A 17,523-nucleotide genomic window follows, 5' to 3' on the forward strand; every position below is an offset into this window, starting at 1 on the left:
CCTCTGGCTTTCTACAATATTTGGAAGACCACAGAGTTCTCCTACCTGAAATATATATAACCCATGTACAACCACGCCGTATTTTAATCCTAGAAAGTGAAGCCACCTTTAAAGTAAAAAGTAGTAAAGCTACACTGCAGGAGTCTTCAAACTTGGCCCTTTTATGACTTGTGGACTTCAACCCCCAGAATTGACTGAGGAATTTTGGGAGTTGAAGTCCACAAGTCATAAAGGGGCCACATTTGAAGACCCCTGAGCTACAGTATTTAAACAGACATTCCCCACCACCACCACATTGACTCCCAAATGAAGAACAGAATATTTAATGGAATCCACATTATGAATGGAAAAGCTGCCATGCAAAGATTACTGGGGGTTTCCCTTTTTTTTTTTTTTTGGCAAACAGCAATTAGTAATAGGCTACCAACAACTGATATGCTGCCCCTAAGTTTTAACTGCAGGACTGATTTTGTTGTTTAGTTCCAGATAACAGGCATTAGTATTTTCTCCCAGTAGATAATTTTCCATTAAACAAGAGTGTCCTTAATTAAGAGGCCCAAGTGAAACGAAGACTAAGAAATATTAGGTTTGGGCAGATTTTAGGAGTTTAATAATCACAACTAACTACACCAAAGGAACATTAGCACCTCTGGGGTTTATTTACTAGGCACTCCCCACCTTTTCACAGGCTCAATCAAGTCAGCCAAGCATGCAAACTGATCCTGTCGCCAGCAAAAGCATTTCCTTTCTCTGTGGTCAGCCAAAAACAGAGGAAGAAAATGGAAATGACTTGAAGTTATGGCACCAAACAGACCAGACAAGCAAGGAAATAATCAACTCCACATGAGCCACTTCTAGCCCATCACAATGAAAAGGGACCATGACCAGCCCCAGAAAAGGTCACCAAGGGGGGTGGGTTTCACACACAGAAAGAGGCAATAGCAAGAAGCTGCCAGCTGCAATAAGCATCAGTGTGTTCCAAATTACACTCACAGAAGGGACTGAGTTCAAAGTAACTTTTAATTTGATCACAAACTAATGCTACCAAACATTTTAAAACCCTAACAATTCTGTTCAAAACAGGAAGGTTGTCTCCTGCATTTTGGTGGATTAAAATATAAGGTCGACGTAGCAAGGGAAAGGAGAAAGGGAGACAGTGTTGGTTTCAATCTTTCAGTCCTTCAACTGTATTCTTAGAGGTTCTATGGCAGCAAAAGGTAAGTCAACAGGACTTCTTCCAAACAGAAAACATTTGCACATCACTGTAAGCCAGAAAATAAATCATTCTTGTTTATTTGTAAAAGGTTTCTCTTTTGGTCCATGCTGCTTGATTTCTACTATTATTCACTGTGGCTAAGAGAGATAGCTGCATAGGTTATTTGACCTATAATGTAATATCATACTAGTGGTATAAAAGTATCTTTAAAAAAAAAATCATAAAAAAATTATTTCTAGCATTTTGGCTGTTACAATCAATTAACTATGATCCTCGTTTCACTGTGACGGTGACTAAACGTTACTGTAAAACTAAATCAATAGTCTTAATGTTTCTTATCAATCTCTTTAGTATTACCGTATTTGTCATAAACACAGCTAAGTCCTTTAATAGAGGATACTGTACTTGCTGATCAAGAAAAAAATGTGCTACAATTTAAACGGGGCTCATGGTTTGAACTAAACACTTTTTTTGTCATTTTAAATCACAGATATGTTCTATGAAAGATCTTTAGACTGTGCCAATCATGACATTTTCTTAAGACAACAGATTTAAAGCAAAAGGTAACATGTTATATCATCCGGTTCTTGTTGATCAGCTATCATTACGTTTTTTGGTAAAACACATAAAAGTGCCAGCTTCTTACAGAAACCCTTAAATTCAACATTTATAAACCATACAATGATTAAAGCAGGAAAAGCAAAGGTGGGTAGCCTGCAGCCTCACATTCCTTTTAACAGCTTCTAGATCTAAAGCTTGCCACCATCTCCCTTGGGGTCCACAGATGGTGTCCCCTCTTACTTTTGACATTAAAACAAAACAAAACAAAACAAAACTTTTCTTCACATATAGGAAGCTGGCTTCATATCCTCTAAAGTTATTTTTGATCCAAGAATGCTTCAAGGCCTCAATTAAATCACTTTTTTTATTTTTTAGAAAATACAGGTAGTTCTCCACTTACATTTCATTTAACGACTGTTCAACATTGTAATGACATTGAAAAAAGTGACTTATGACCGTTTTTCACATTTACGACTGTTACAGCATGTCTACAGTCATGTGAACAAAATTTGGATGCTTGGCAGCTGATTCATACTTATGACAGTGGCAGTGTCCTGGGGGACCTTCTGACAAGCAAAGTCGATGGGGAAGCCAGATTCACTTAACAACCTTTGTATGACTAACTTAACAACTGCAGTGATTCCCTTAACGGTGGCAAAAAAGGTCATAAAATGAAGCAACATTTACTTAAGAATTGTCTCAGCAACAGAAATGTTGGGCTCAATTGTGTTGAAGACATTGCAAATGATCAAAACCACTGGAAATCACTTGCTACCCTATAACTTGTGCACAGGACCAAATAGTGATGATGACTGGGGAAACCTTAGTAATAATAATAATAATAATAATAATAATAATAATAATAATAATAATGGTAAAGTTGGAAGGGAACTTGGAGGTCATCTAGTCCAACCCCCTGCTCAGGCAGGAAACCCTATACCATTTCGGACAAATGGCTGCCCAGTCTCTTCTTAAAAACTTTTAGTGTTGGGGCATTCACCGCTTCTGGAGGCAGGTTGTTCCACTGGTTAATTGTTCTAACTGTCAGGAAGTTTCTTCTTATTTCTAGGTTACTTCTCTGCTTGATGAGTTTCCATCCATTGCTTCTCATCCTGCCTTCAGGCGCCTTGTAGAATAGCTTGACTCCCTCTTCTTTGCGGCAGCCCCTGAGATACTGGAACACTGCTATCATGTCCCCCCTCGTCCTTCTCTTCTCCCTCGTCCTTCTCTTGAGGACTACCTGCACAAATAACAGACTGCAACCCACTGTTTTGTTTGGAAAGTATGTCCCTTCTCCCCCTCCCCACAAAGGGACAAAGATATGTAGGGCAGCTTGTGGGGAGCTTCAGAAGAGGGGCAGCAGTTGGGATTTTGAAATTACTTTCATCCTCCATGGTAGCTATTTACAAATGGGCTGGTTCTTAGGAGCCCTTTTCTAAGACTGCCTACAACATTTTCCTACATGCCAAATGTGTTCATTAGTTCAAAAGGCTGGTGACCCCTACCTGACAGTCTCCACAGAGGCATGATTTCCTGCCATTCTGAAATAGGAAACATAAATAATCGCAATATGAGCCAATACAATCTCATAAAAGGGCTTTTCTATCTCAGACAAGTCCATAATTTAGGTTGCCAATCTGCATTTGAGAGGTATAACTGTTAGACAATTCATTTTGAAGCTATTTATTCTGCAGGCTGATTTACATCAGATACTACAGTTTTTCTGAATGTCACCCCCCCATCCCACTCTTTTAACTCAAATGCACATGCCTGCAGCTGTGTGACTCCTGTGCAAACACAGGAAAAAAGCAGTTTCTTTAGGTAGTGAGCACATCGACCCCAGATATGAAGCACTTTTCCTGCTTCAGAATATATTTACAATACGAAAGCACAAACTATTTGAGTTACAGACTTTCCACTTTAGAAAAAAAAAAGACAATATGTTTTAGAAAGGAATATATACCTGTAACCAGAATTTATAGTTTTCCATTAATCAACTAATAAGTTACATCATCAGTCATTAGAAGCCAGTTATTCGGCCAGAGGGAAAATGCAGGCATAGTGAATAAAATAACTCAGATTTAAACTCTGAATAATGTCAAGGTAATAGAGATGATTTAAATTTGACTGAAGCATAACACATACATAATTGCTAAGTTTTAGTTTCTATTTCTTTTGTAATTCACTCAAGTTCCCCATTACATGTTTTTGGCATATTATACTTACAGAAAAAGATCTTAACTCTAAAAGCAAGATGCCACCCTCCACCTTGCCCCCCAAAAACTAGATAGAAAAATCTTGTTACTTTTGTCAGTGAACTGAAGGCAAGCTTCTAAATCTAGTTTTCCTTTCAAATATAGCAAGGGCAAGACAAGATGCAATAAATACATCTATTTTTAGCTTGTATTTTAATCTGCTGGCATTGTTTCTAGACTGAATATGAAACAATCAAAAGTAGTAGACCCTAAAAGGTGAAAAAGCTTTATATGCAAATCAGATTTTAATAATACAGTAATACTAATTTATTAAGCTTGTGCACTACCCAACGCTCAATGATTTTGGCCTGTTCACAACAAACAAATGACAATAAAATCAAAGATTAATAAATCTAATTGAAAAAGGATTTTTGTACGAAGGGCAACTTTTATGATTGTGTACTGTAATGATAAAACTCCCCTAATGATAGGTAAGACCCCCTTTGACTGCCAATACATTAAATGATGGAAAGGATAAAGCATTATTCCTCAATATTTCCCTAAAATTAATCTCTCCAATATGCTGCCCATTGTTTTTCAAGCCACAAAGCATGACCACTCAAAATACATGAACATATTTTTATTTAAAAACAATCTGACCCAGCATATTTATGGCTTTAAAAACAACAGTGTTTCAGGGTTACTTGACGCCTAAGTCTTTATTAACACACTAAATATTTCAAATTATTAATTTACATATTAATTTATAAACTCAATTTATTAATTCATTCAAATTGTTTCTGACATGTTCTCACAATTCAGGTTTTTGGTCAGAAGGCGCAATACTGGAGACTTTTCAAAACTGGATTCCAACAGTTGGGGTTATGTTACATTTTCAAAAAGGGCTTCCTTCATGAGTTGATGTATCCCTTCCAAGCTCCCTCTTGAAGCAACTCAAATTCTCAGTTGCTTCCAGAAAGTTTAATTTCAACTTTGTTTTGCATCACACTCATGGCCTCCTCCAGCACTTCCATCAGCCAACAGCCTTTTGTGCCTCTATGATGCACAGTGCACTGTTTTTACTTTTTCTAAAAAGTACAGCGTATTAAATTAGTTGCACTCTGAGACACTAGAGGCCAGCACTCCAGGGCTTGGGCTGATGCTTTCCCCACATGTTTGTCACACTTATTCTCATTCAAACTAGTTAGTTTACACCACATCCACATGTTGCTTGTGTTTTCTTTCATGCCAATCTTCTACCATATTAAATTCCTACTTATGAAGCAAATGAGTAGTATAAGGAAAATAGGGACGTGGCCACATGATACATAAGCAAAGATCAATCGAAATGATAGTTCCTATCGATTGTCAGTATATGCAGCATGCAATGCAAGGTTTTCAAATAATATCCATAATAATGGGCTGCATATTCGAATAAAGAGAAGTGTCTTGTTACTTTGCTGTTGAAAGTCTTGATTTATCAAAATCCAAATGTAATACCACAGTCATTTCATAATTTATATACTTGAAAAATGCTTGTTAAATGTTGTTCAGGTATTTAATTTGGTCCTCATAAACCTTAATGTGAATATCTCCTAAAAAAGCAAATGCTTGGGATACTGGGCTATTTTGCAATCACTTATAGCACAAAGTAAACAATTCTATGGGATAGAAAGAAATGCTTAGTTTAATGAGCAAATGCACAAGATTACTAGCAAGCGGTACACACGCTTGCAAGAATGAACTGCAATTTTCTTCTGAAACTTCCCAAATAGTGGAATCAAATGATTTATGTATTTATGTATTTTTATGTATTTTGTCCCCCTTAAAATGACCAATACCTCCAATATGCTATATTGTTTTCCTTGTGAACCTAAAGGAGAATTCGTTGGAAAATCAGAAAGAGGAAGAAAGCAACAGAAGTATGGAATAAATTATCTCAAAAAAAATTTCACCAAAATTTAAAACATTAGATTTGCTTGTTTAATGCTAGAGACGGCAAAGTTGGAAATCCAAACTTGCATTGATAGCAACAGAGAAAGATCTAATAAGAATTCTTGCTCATTAACAGAATTTTGACATATGCAATGCTTACTCATATAAGCTGTGGAAAAATTAGTGAATTATTTTTAAACCTTAAGTAACAGACCTAATACTATGCTAAAAAAACGTGAGAATACAGGGTATTTACAAAATACGCTGGAGCTGGCCAGCAGAGGGAGCACACAAAAGTCAACATTTTGTAGAACTGAACAGAGTGTAAACGTTTACAAATTTGTATGAGAACAAAATAAACTGGTCTGCCAAACTTAAACAGATGAACATTTTCAGGTACACAGAAAATGATCTTCAAGGTTTTTCAGAATAAATATTTGATCTGAAATACAATTTCATTCAACTGTTGCAAAAATTCAGAAAAGCTACATAGTAATCTTGCAAACTGACTATAACAATTATTTCTGATAATATGTTTCAAAATTACAGCAGATGTTTAGTGGTTTAAACATAAAAAATAGAAGATTAGGTCTAGTGCTGTTCAATATAGTTAAACATATCCTATTATGCTGATAATTAACCACTTTTCAAAGTTTATATTACAAATATATTTTGATCATATATATGTGATCAGAGTTAACATTTCAAATGATAAACTGGAACAATATTAAGCAAATTTGTAATCCCAGTTGACAAGTTCACATATTTATCCTATCTACCAACATTAACAAGCCACTCAAACAATAAATTCCCTCTAATGTTATTGTTTTATACCAGCTCCTTTGTGTCAACTGCAGGTTTTGTTTATATAAGCTCAAAAGCAAGCTTCCTAAATCTTTGAGTCAAAAGAAATGTCAAAATATTGGGGCAGGTAAAGAAGCAGAGATTGTGAGTGACTGTGCCAAAGAGAGTGGCTGTGCATACTAGAAACAATTATCATAAAAATATTCACAAAACAGAAGACTAATAACCGATTGTTTTGCAACCATGATTGGATAAGGTACCTAGTCAACAACACCTGCCTCTATATCATTAATAAAAATGAAATGTAAGTCAAATCTTTAACAGGAAGCCTATCTAAAGTGGCTTAGCTAAACCAACTACTTTACACTCAAACAGGCTTTTAGTACAAATCAATATTTTGTTCTGAAACAATTAGTATAGAATTACTACCTGATAATAAGCACTATTGATCTTAATAGAAATAAGGATGTTTTCCTGACAGAACCTGTTTTTACATATAGGATTCAATTATCTACTACATAAACATTATCAAAATTCTAGAAATAAGATAACAATACTTGGAATTGATTCAATATTGGAAAACAAGTACAATGTCCCGAAAGAGAGATTAACTGGTTACCAGCATAAAAAGACTTTAAAGAAATCCTTGTAATGAAAATATAATGCTCTGCAAGTTATTATAACTAGAATGTTAATATTTTAAGAGTTGGAAAGCTCCATTTTGAACATGTTAAGCATCTTCATATATACATAAGACTACCCAAAGCATATGCCACTGCCTTCTGTATTACATTTCATAAAACCAAAAAAGAATAACTCACCCACTTCACAAGTACAATTGCCTGTTTTCATATACTTTCCCCAAGAGTTTGCTTCTTCAGACTAAGAAAGAAGGAATCACCTCAGATGATTTCAATAAGTGTGGATGAACTAATTTTAGTGCCCCAAGTACAGCATAGATTGACTTTAAACATTAGTGTCTGACTATCCTTGGAGGCTGGGCTGTTAAGTCATGCCTTGATTTTAGATCTGCCAACACATGGATTCTTCTACTTCAGTTTGGCCTCCCCCCACTTATCATCAAGAGTGATATACTTCTTGTTCTATTTTCCCCACCAACTCCCCCTACTCCCTTCCAAAAAAAAAAAAAGGCACTGCAGGGCAGACATTCTTCAGGTGCTTGCTAATGGAATTCCCAGGGTCTATGAGCCGCTTCGGGGATCAAGAGATCCCATAGCTCCCGCTGGGGTAAGAAGCAGCGAGTCTGTTCCATTTAATCAAATACAGAATGAATTTTCAACCCTATTCACTAGGCTGTCTCCAGGGCTCCAAAAAAACACCAGGGAGCTAGAATCACACTAATGTGGCTCTTTCAGGCAAATATAATTAGTTTGATTTTAAAAGAGCCACATTAATATCACCTCGGTCCTATTATCAGATTGTGAATGATAGTGATACTGTATGCTTTAAGCTCGAAAAACTGAAGGATAACTGCACATGCATCATGCAAAATGCTATACATTCTGCATAGAATGTTTCCTATTATACCATAGTGCGTGGTTTCATTTTAACAGCAAGTCATGGTTAGCTCTTTGTGTATTAACAGAAACCAGCAGTGATTGCTTTTTTTTCCCTTTCCAGTTTCTCTTTTCAAATAAAATCCCCTAATAATAGGGCTCATATAAAATGCTACATATTTATACCTTGAACATCTAAATCCCTAAGATACCATTAATAAATGGACTGTTTCCCAACCAGGCATACTTTCATATTTTTAAAAAAACTGGCTTAAAATGCAGACACATTGAATTAGTCCTAAAGATTTTTCAGTTATCAAAGTACAGCTGTCATTTCTACACAATAATAAAGTACAGCATCTAGCATATGCATAATAAAACTAAGCGTTCACACATTATACTAGATGCAAAAATAGCTCTGTATGAATTTTATATCCCATAGAAGAAATGTAGACTTATAAGCCTCCCACCAGGAATTCAATATTAAGTTTCCCTAATTTTTGCAAAGGTAGCACAGCTGTTTTATTCCACTGTATACAAGACTCAGTCACTACTGTATTATTAAACTTGTCAAGACATGCTGTCTAAACAAAATCAATTGGCTAGTGTGATGAAAAACACAAACTAGAACAAGATCCAATTCTTCACTATTTTGGAGAATAGGATTTTTTTAACTCTATATATTTGAATTATATTAAATATCAGCCAAAAATAAAACTAAAACTCATAGCTAATATACTTGTTACAAGCAATATAAGTGTCAAGAAAGAGTAAGGCTGTAATAAGACATTTCAGTTCAATTTATGAGAACTGACCCTCCCCCACCAATCTCTCAATCTTCTGTAATTTTGATTCATTAATATGCTGAAAGCACTTAACACAAGGAATGTTCTTATGTAAGCCCACAAATCAAAATGAATTATATTGATGATTTATTGGATACAAAGAAACTAAAATTTCCTTTTTAGATTTGTTTTTCTTTGCACACAATTTTTTGGACACTTTGCAATTTTGACATGTGTATAACAGATAGCAGTAACACAATCTGCTCCTACTAAGAATGTTCTCTAGTTGAGCAGCACATAAAACAGTTAAAGTTTCCAGACAAAATGTGGTGTTTCATCTTTGCCCAAATAAAAACCTCCCAACATATTGCTGCTATAAATATTCTTTAAGAAAAACAAGATGCAGCTTACAACTTCACATTCAAAAAGAACTTTGCCAAGAGTTAAACAGTTTGAAGTTGACAACTGAGCCTCTCAATCATGTTTCTCACTGAAGTGCCAGGCACTGCCTTTGGTTTTATCAAAAGCAACTTTCTGACCAAGTCAGTTATCTGCTTCTTCTTAGGATTTTGTTATGGAAATGAAGTATCATCCTCCATAGTAAACAGAAACAAATTCCAGCTAACACAAGGTTATTCTATTTGTCACATGCCTCTGGAGTAACGTTAATGCTAAAATAATCTCTAGATTTAAAAAATAACTTTTCCATATGATACATGAAGAACTAAAAATGATTGTTATGATAAACTAAAGGAAAAAACACTTGGATATCAAAACTACCATAACAGACTATTCACAAAGACACAGAATACAAAAAGCAATGGCTTGCACAAATCAATTTATGGTGGGAAATAAATACAAGGGGATATACATACAGAGTAATTAACTCATCTCAGATTCTGTCAAGAACACAAAAGCTACACATGGGTTAAGAAACAGTAAAGCAGGGTCAACTCCCTTCCATAGACACTGCCTGATTATGTATAGAAAGGAGGAAGTATCAGCAACTCCTGACAAACTCCAGTGTTATTTTGCATATGCACTTTGCACTGTAGCAGAATTGCACATACAAGAGCATGTGCTCAAAAACAGGTAACTTTTCTTTCACTTCCTTAAGGGAGCAGATGTTTTAGCATCAGAAAAACACCACTTTTAACTCCTTCCTTTCAATGTCCTGGGATTTATAGAAAGAAAAAAGGCACTTCCCATTCCATTTACTTCTCCAAGGGTACTTATGTGCATATCTGAATGGCCATATGGAGAATTATCACCGCTAGCACTCCCCGCATTTCATCTCTTTTTGATCTTCCCTATGATTAAAACCCAAACTTGGGTGCAAACCGACTGGTCTCTTGGGATAAAGCAATAAATGACGTGCATTATATAACCCGGGGGGGGGGGGGGAAACCGGCTCTACAATATACCTGCTAGTCTTTAAGCTGTCACAAGAGTTTTAGGTCGGCTTTGTTGCAGCAGTTGCAAAACCCAGCTCACTCTCTGCACGCCTTAATGTTTAAGGAAGCCCCTTTCTCCCTCCGTGCTCAGCAGCGATCCAAAAGAGAGATGCGCCCTTGAAACTTGCCCACCATTTCTCAAAAGAACAAGAAAAGTTTCTGATACCTCAATAGATGGGGGGGATTCAAAGATGGGGGAGGCGGATCATAACTCTTATCTCCAAGGTGACAAGAGCTCTTTCATCTTCCTATCGATCCCCACACCCCCTTTTTTCCTCCCCCCTTCTCTCCCCCCCCCCAGATTTATGTCACCAGCCTTGCTGGAAACGGCGAGGATAGACGGCCATGCCAGCCAGCCCGGGAAAGCTGATCAGCCCCCACCAGCCTTGCAAGCCCGCGAAGCTCCGGGTTTTGCACCAGCACCGCCCGTGGGATGATTCCGCCCCGCCGACCCCCACCTTGAACAAGCCCTTGAAGGTCGGGGGTTTTGCACGAGCGCGCACCCCACCACCCCTCCTCGCACCTTTCACACACACACACACACACACACACACACGGAATGGCAGGTAAGGCCCCCGCCATCCCCCAATTGCAAGACCCGAAGCATCCAAACAAGCTCGGGCAACCCGCGGGAGCATCCCCTTCCCCGCTCCCCGCGCTTCGCCATCCCGATCTGACCTACACGCGGGTTTCCAACGTTCACACGACCTTCGCGCGCGCCCTCCCAGTCCTCTCCTTCCCCGGGACCCCCACCCCCACCCCGGCCTCCTGCCAACCCAGCAAGGGTCTCTCTTCCCCCCACCCCCAACCTCCAACCTCACCTCTCAGCCGCAGCGGCGCTGGCTGCGCCCAGAGAGGCTCCGCTCCCGCTCGACGGACGCTCCCCAGGACATTCCAGAGAGAACCGGCGAGGCGGACGGGAGCCTCCATCCAACACCGACCGGCAGACCCAGCAGCCCGGTCCCCGTCTTGCCGCTGCAGCAGCCACCGCCGCCGCCGCTCCAGGCGAAGCTGCTTTACGCGCTGACGGACCGACGGGCTGAGACAACGCGCGAGCCACCGAGCCTGCGCGCCCGGCTCGGCCAGAGGCGCCCGCAGCGGAGGAAGCCCCGCCCATCGCTCGCGTGCACGGCCACGCTCGTGCGCCCGCCCGCCCCAGCCGCCGCCTCTCCCCTTTCTCCTCCCTCTTGGCCTCCTTCAAGCGGGACTCGCGCCCGGGCCCCGCCCACAGCTCCGCTCAGCCAACCAGCGCTGTCCTTTCAGGCCTCTCGCTCCTCCCCCTGCTCCCCTCCTCACTCCCGCCCCTCTATTTTGGTTTGGATTGGGAATATACCAACGAGAGCGAAAGCGGGAAGGTGGAGGGGGGTGCGGGGAGGGTTGCAGGGATCGGGCAAAGTGGAGCCGGTTTTCGGTCTCCGAGCCGCTGGCACAACATAAAGTAGCGTGAGAGGGAATGCCTGTTTTTATAAGGACGAGATGCAGCGGAGGTTCCGAGCTTGGTCACTTTTAAGATGTGTGGACTTCAACTCCCAGAATTCCCCAGTTAGCATGGCTGGTTGGGGAATTCTGGGAGTTGAAGTCCACAAATCTTAAAACTGAACATCACATAAACGTTGCCTTTAAGAAAAGGAAGGTGGGGGTTATTTTGGCTCCAGAAGGTCTAGTAATTTGATCAATGCAATATGATGGATCATCACACAGTCAGCCAGATGTTCAGACTGGATTTGGCATTTTGTCTACCTATCGAGTCCTTACCCAGGACCTGGGATAGGCAGATGTGGATGTTTGATGGTATTACAGATATCGTTGCAGGAGGAAGCAGTTCCTAGTAAGGCTGCCTTTTGCAATTGACTAATAGCGAATGTGTCAATGCCAATGGTGTTCAAGTGGTGCTCCAGTTGTTTTGGGATTGCACCCAAGGAGCCTATCACTATTGGTACTACTCTTGTTTTACTATTGGTATTATTATTATTATTATTATTATTATTTAATTAATTAAATTTATATAGCCATCTCTCTTAGGAATGTGTTTTTTGGGAATTTGGGAAAAGTCTGGGTTGGTTGATCATGCTTATTTGCAATGACTATGACTCTTGGTTTTTAAGATTTGAAATATCTGAAATGTGGAAGAATGGTCTTAATGGCTTAACTTTAAATATCCCCCCCCAGACAGTTTGTAATATTTCTAATATGATTAGATGTTTCTAATAATATTTCTGACAGTAGTTATTTTCTAATATTATTTAAGGAGGTTTCTTAACAGTAGGAAGAGGTGGCACATAAGCAACATAGAAGCTGTGTTCATGCAACACATTGAACTCCATCCGTTAAAGACTGAGAAGCTTATTTGCACGCTGCTGAATAATAAATATATCAGTACGTGTAGTCCTTGTCTTACAGCAGAGGTCCTCAAACTTGGCCACTTTAAGACTTGTGGATTCAATTCCCAGAATTCCTCAATTGGCTGGGGAATTCTAGGAGTTGAAGTCCACAAGTCTTAAAAGTGGCCAAGTTTGAAGACCCCTGTCTTACAGCCACAATTGGGGCTGGAACTGCTGTTGCTAAACGATGCAGTCATTATGACTGTGCCTGATTTTACAATTATTTTTGCCACAGTTGTTAAACAATCATTAAGCAAATACAGTTTCCCCCATTGATTTTGTTGGAAGATGGCTAGGACTCCTGACTCCGGGATGCTGCAACCGTCATAAATACAGACCGGTTGCCAAATACTTGAATCATAATCAAGTCACCACAAGGATGCTGTGACAGTCATAAGTGTTAGATCTGGTCACAAGTCTCTGTTTTTCAGCACCGTTGCAACTTCAATCAGTCGTTAAACAAATAAAATCTACTCTGTAACATTTATAAAACTAAGTTAAAATATATTTACCATCAGCAGTATGGAATGCTGTGTCAGAGATTCTGTTTTACTTGTGATGCCTCTAGAGACCACAATGGCGAAATGCGTAACAAATGCCAAAATTAAAAAAATAACCCAATGTGATAAATTAATGAAACCACACATTTAGTAATTTCTAAAAATCTGCCCCCAGGAGAGGAAGAAATTTTAAAATGCATTTTATGTAACATTGCACCTATACAGAAGGTGCAATGACATCTTTTTCATGAGAAAAACTTTCTTTTAAAAAACCCTACTTTTCAGAACTTACTATTTGCACTATTCTATTATGCTTTCTGGGCCTGCTTTTCCTATCAATGTATTGCAAAACACTTTCTTTTATTCCAGAGAAATAATTGTGTTTCCCCCCCTCCCACTATGGAGATGGAAAGGACCTCAGCATGTCCAGACAGTAGACAAGAATGCTTTAATTTTAATCCTGCATTGTGATTGAAACTCCACCGCCTTTTTAAAAAGTCCACTTTTCTTAACTCAAGGCAGTGAACATACCTAATACTGCTGCCATCTATTTTTCTCACAACAACAACCCTGTGGGGTGGGTGTGCCCAAATGGCCTTTGCATTTTGTGCAGTACTGTGAAGAATCACAGAGATGATCTTGGAGAAATTATACAGAGACAGTTAGAAAACCATGTTTTCAATCCTGAGGAACAAAGAAATTCAAGACTGGCTCTATGTTTACCTGAATTTTCCTACCCTGGAGGGCTAAGGCATGTTTCTCAGCCTCAGTAACTTTATAAGATTTATAGACTTCAGGTAGTATGTACAGTCAAGGCCATGGTTTTCCCAGTTGCAATATGTGGGTATGAAAGTTGGACCATAAGAAAGGCTGAGCAACAAAGAATTGAGGCCTTTGAACTATGGTGCTGGAGAAGACTCCTGCGAGTCCCCTGGACTGCAAGGCAATCAAACCGGTCAGTCCTAGAAGAGATCAACCCTGACTGTTCTTTAGAAGGCCAGATCCTGAAGCTGAAACTCAAGTACTTTGGCCACCTAATGAGAAGGAAGGACTCATTGGAGAAGAGCCTAATGCTGGGAAAGATTGAGGGCAAGAGAAGAAGGGGACGACAGAGAATGAGGTGGCTGGATGGAGTCACTGAAGCAGTAGGTGTGAGCTTAAATGGACTTCAGAAGATGGTAGAGGACAGGAAGGCCTGGAGGAACGTTGTCCATGGGGTCGGGATGGGTGGGACATGACTTGCAACTAACAACAACAAGACTTCAGGTCTCAGAATTCCCCATCCACCATGGCTGGCTCGGGAATTCTAAGAGCTGAAGTCCCTAGAACCTAAAATTGCCAAGTTTGAGAAACACTGGACTAAAGTTTCTATTCAGTGTCCCAGGAAAACCAGACCATTAGGGGTGCAGGATAACCATCTTCATTCCCTCTGTCTTTATTTTTCCTTCCCCTTCCTGTGCTTCAGGCTGTTTTGCAAGAGATGGTTCTCTCTTTCTAGCCCTCTGAACAGATGCTTAGCAGAATATTTTGAAAACAGTGATCAGCAGGGCTGTGTACCTCTGCTTTTGCTTAGCAGTGAAGATGAAGAAAGGTTGTGTCCTTCCAAACAATCAAATGTGATCCATTCAGCTATCAAACCAAGTTCACCTTATTTCTGCAATCCCTCTAGTACCCAGTTTTGAACAATTCCAAATTAGGTATATGTAACGAATCTCTCATTAATTCTATTGTATTGTACTGTATATACTCCCAGATAAGTTTATTGGGAATTCCATTCTTACATTGTCCTCATTATACTGAACAATAAAATCTTATCCTAGAGTCACGATGTAGCATGAAGAGTTCAGATTTTAAATGGTTTAGCTTGTGTGGGTGTGATTCATATAGCTGTGTTTAGAATGCACTTGACTGCTAAGGGTTTTCTAAGATTAACAATAAACATGAAATAACGGACGTTCGCATTTTACCCATCCAAGAGGAAGACAGATTGTAGGTTATAGCATGTTTGGCTGACTTTCCAGCCTTCTAAAAATAAGCATTTTGCAAAGATTAACGTCACCAGACAAAACAAAAGCCTTCACTGTGGACTTTTTATATTGACATTAACAGGGAATTGAAAACAAAAAGTTCAAGTTAAGTAAAACATTAAATGTAATGAGATCATTTCAGTGCCTCACTTTCACCTCTTCTAGATTTTGAAATATAAAATGGAAGTTTAGAGAAGGAGTTTTAATATAGCATTTAAATTCCACCCAGTTAATTTTCTTATCACAATAGCCTTATAATCCTTGTAAAAGACTATTTAAAGTATCCAAAGGTAAGATTATGTCACCTCACCCCCCCCCAACAATTAGTGAATTATTTAAGCATTTCTCACAGGTTGGTAGACAAAGAAAATTATTGCATTCCAATGTTATCCAACCAGTTAACAGATAATAGAATTCCTGCTGCCCTTAATCAATTCTCCCAAAACAGGTTCTCAACCTTGGCAACTTTAAGACTTGTTGACTTCAACTCCCAGAATTCTCTTTGCTGGCTGAGGAATTCTAGGAGTTGAAGTCCACAAGTCTTAAAGTTGCCAAGGTTGAGAACCCCTGTCCCAAAAGGAAAGCAATGTGGCCCTGTCCTTTTTCTACAACGATCAATTCTGACAGAGTATTTCCCAACCCTGGCAACTTTAAGATGTGTGGACTTCAACTCCCAGAATTCCCTAGCCAATATGTTGAATAAGAAATTCTGGGAGTTGAAGTCCACATGTCTTAAAGTTGCCAAGGTTGGACACCCCTGCTTTATATCCTCAAATTTTGGGGGACCTCTATGGAGAAATAGAGGGTTGGAATAGATGACTTCCAAGGTTCCTTCCAACGGTGTCATTCTATGTTCTATTTTCTGAATCAACTTCATCCTTCAGGTCTGCCAGAAGCAAACTACATTCCAATCCATCTGGTTGTAAATCTGGCTGTACTGTTGTTACTCCCGTCTGATTATCATCCTTGGGTTGATTTAAAAACACTGTTATTTTATCAAGCTTTTTATCCCAATGTTCGAATTGGACTTGTAAGTTGAAAACTGTTCCTTTTTCCCAACCTTCCCCAAAAGCTTTGTCTTTAAACAGATACATTGCTTGAATTTTGATTATATTTTGATATGTCCACGATAGTTCAATAATTAAACTTTTACAGCTGGATGCAGCCAATCACGGGAGAACTTTTACAGCCAGTCGTAAACAGCTCCTCTCAAAAACAGAAAAAGCACCGTAGCAAATTAACCTCAAAGAACTTTCTCACAATGAGAGATCCCCTAAACCAGGGCTTCCTGAACATTTTCCTTTATTACCCCAAACCTATTATAAGTAGAAAGTCTTATTGAACTGGATCCAGGGGAATTCTGGGAATTGAAGTTCACAAGTCTTAACGTTGCCACGGTTGGATATTCCTGGTATAGAGCCAAATATTTGTTAGAAATGCACTGCAGTGATCATATCAACCTCCTGTATAGCCTCCATAAAATGTGGTTTCTTGCCTCTTCACAGAGATATCCGTTTTATTTTGGCAGAGATTAGGACTACCAAAGGACCTGTCCTAATCCAGCTCCCCACCAAGATGTCCTCAATACCCCAGCGTGGTGTTTTCTCATCCATCTCTCCTGACCGAGTCTTTCTTCCTTTTTTTCCTTAAGGAGAGGATGGTCCTGCTGATAGTGAAAACCCAAGCAGAGACGCTAAAAAGCCAGACCACAATGCAATTTTCCACGGTCTCTGATTAAGGGTTCTTTACTTCCCGCTACCTATCTGTTGGAGAGCAGGGGAGAGGTTGTATAATCCCATTCACATTACCTCCATTCCTTTCTTGTACCTGCATTCCTGGATGTGTGTGCTTCCCATCTTGCATTGATTTCAACTGGATTTGTCAGAAGCTTAACTCCAGAGCTAATTAGCGCCCTAGAAAAGCTGTTTCCCAACCCTCCCCCCCCCCTTTCTCAGTACAGGATCTTCAAAACTCTTTAAAAAAAAAAAACCCTTGCGATTAAAGTTAGATGCCTTGGGGTAACACATCCTTCTGCATTCTTGGAGAATTAAAACAAGAAAGGAGGAGGAGAGTTGGAGAAACTTCCACATTTCTTTAAGCCTAAGGGTGGGTGGAGGAACAAAACAAAAATCCGAAGGCTAAAGAAAA

General features: G+C 39.3%; 1 protein-coding gene across 3 annotated transcripts in view; it reads right to left on the reverse strand.

Annotated features, from left to right (window-relative positions):
- Positions 1-17,523, reverse strand: part of CDON (cell adhesion associated, oncogene regulated) — a 76,410-nt gene that overhangs the window by 27,718 nt on the left and 31,169 nt on the right. The window contains exon 1 of one of the 3 annotated variants that reach the window (XM_039356451.1): positions 11,289-11,560. The exons of 1 other annotated variant lie outside the window; for it this stretch is intronic. The gene's annotated coding sequence lies outside the window, so the exon portion shown is untranslated. Of the gene's footprint in view, positions 1-7,532; positions 7,737-11,288; positions 11,561-17,523 lie in introns of those variants that run through there. One more of the 3 variants, XM_039356453.1, reaches the window with a different exon arrangement.

This window comes from Crotalus tigris, unplaced genomic scaffold (assembly GCF_016545835.1).
Source record: "Crotalus tigris isolate CLP2741 ecotype Arizona unplaced genomic scaffold, ASM1654583v1 scf7180000018825.4774228, whole genome shotgun sequence".
Classification (NCBI taxonomy): Eukaryota; Metazoa; Chordata; class Lepidosauria; order Squamata; family Viperidae; genus Crotalus; species Crotalus tigris.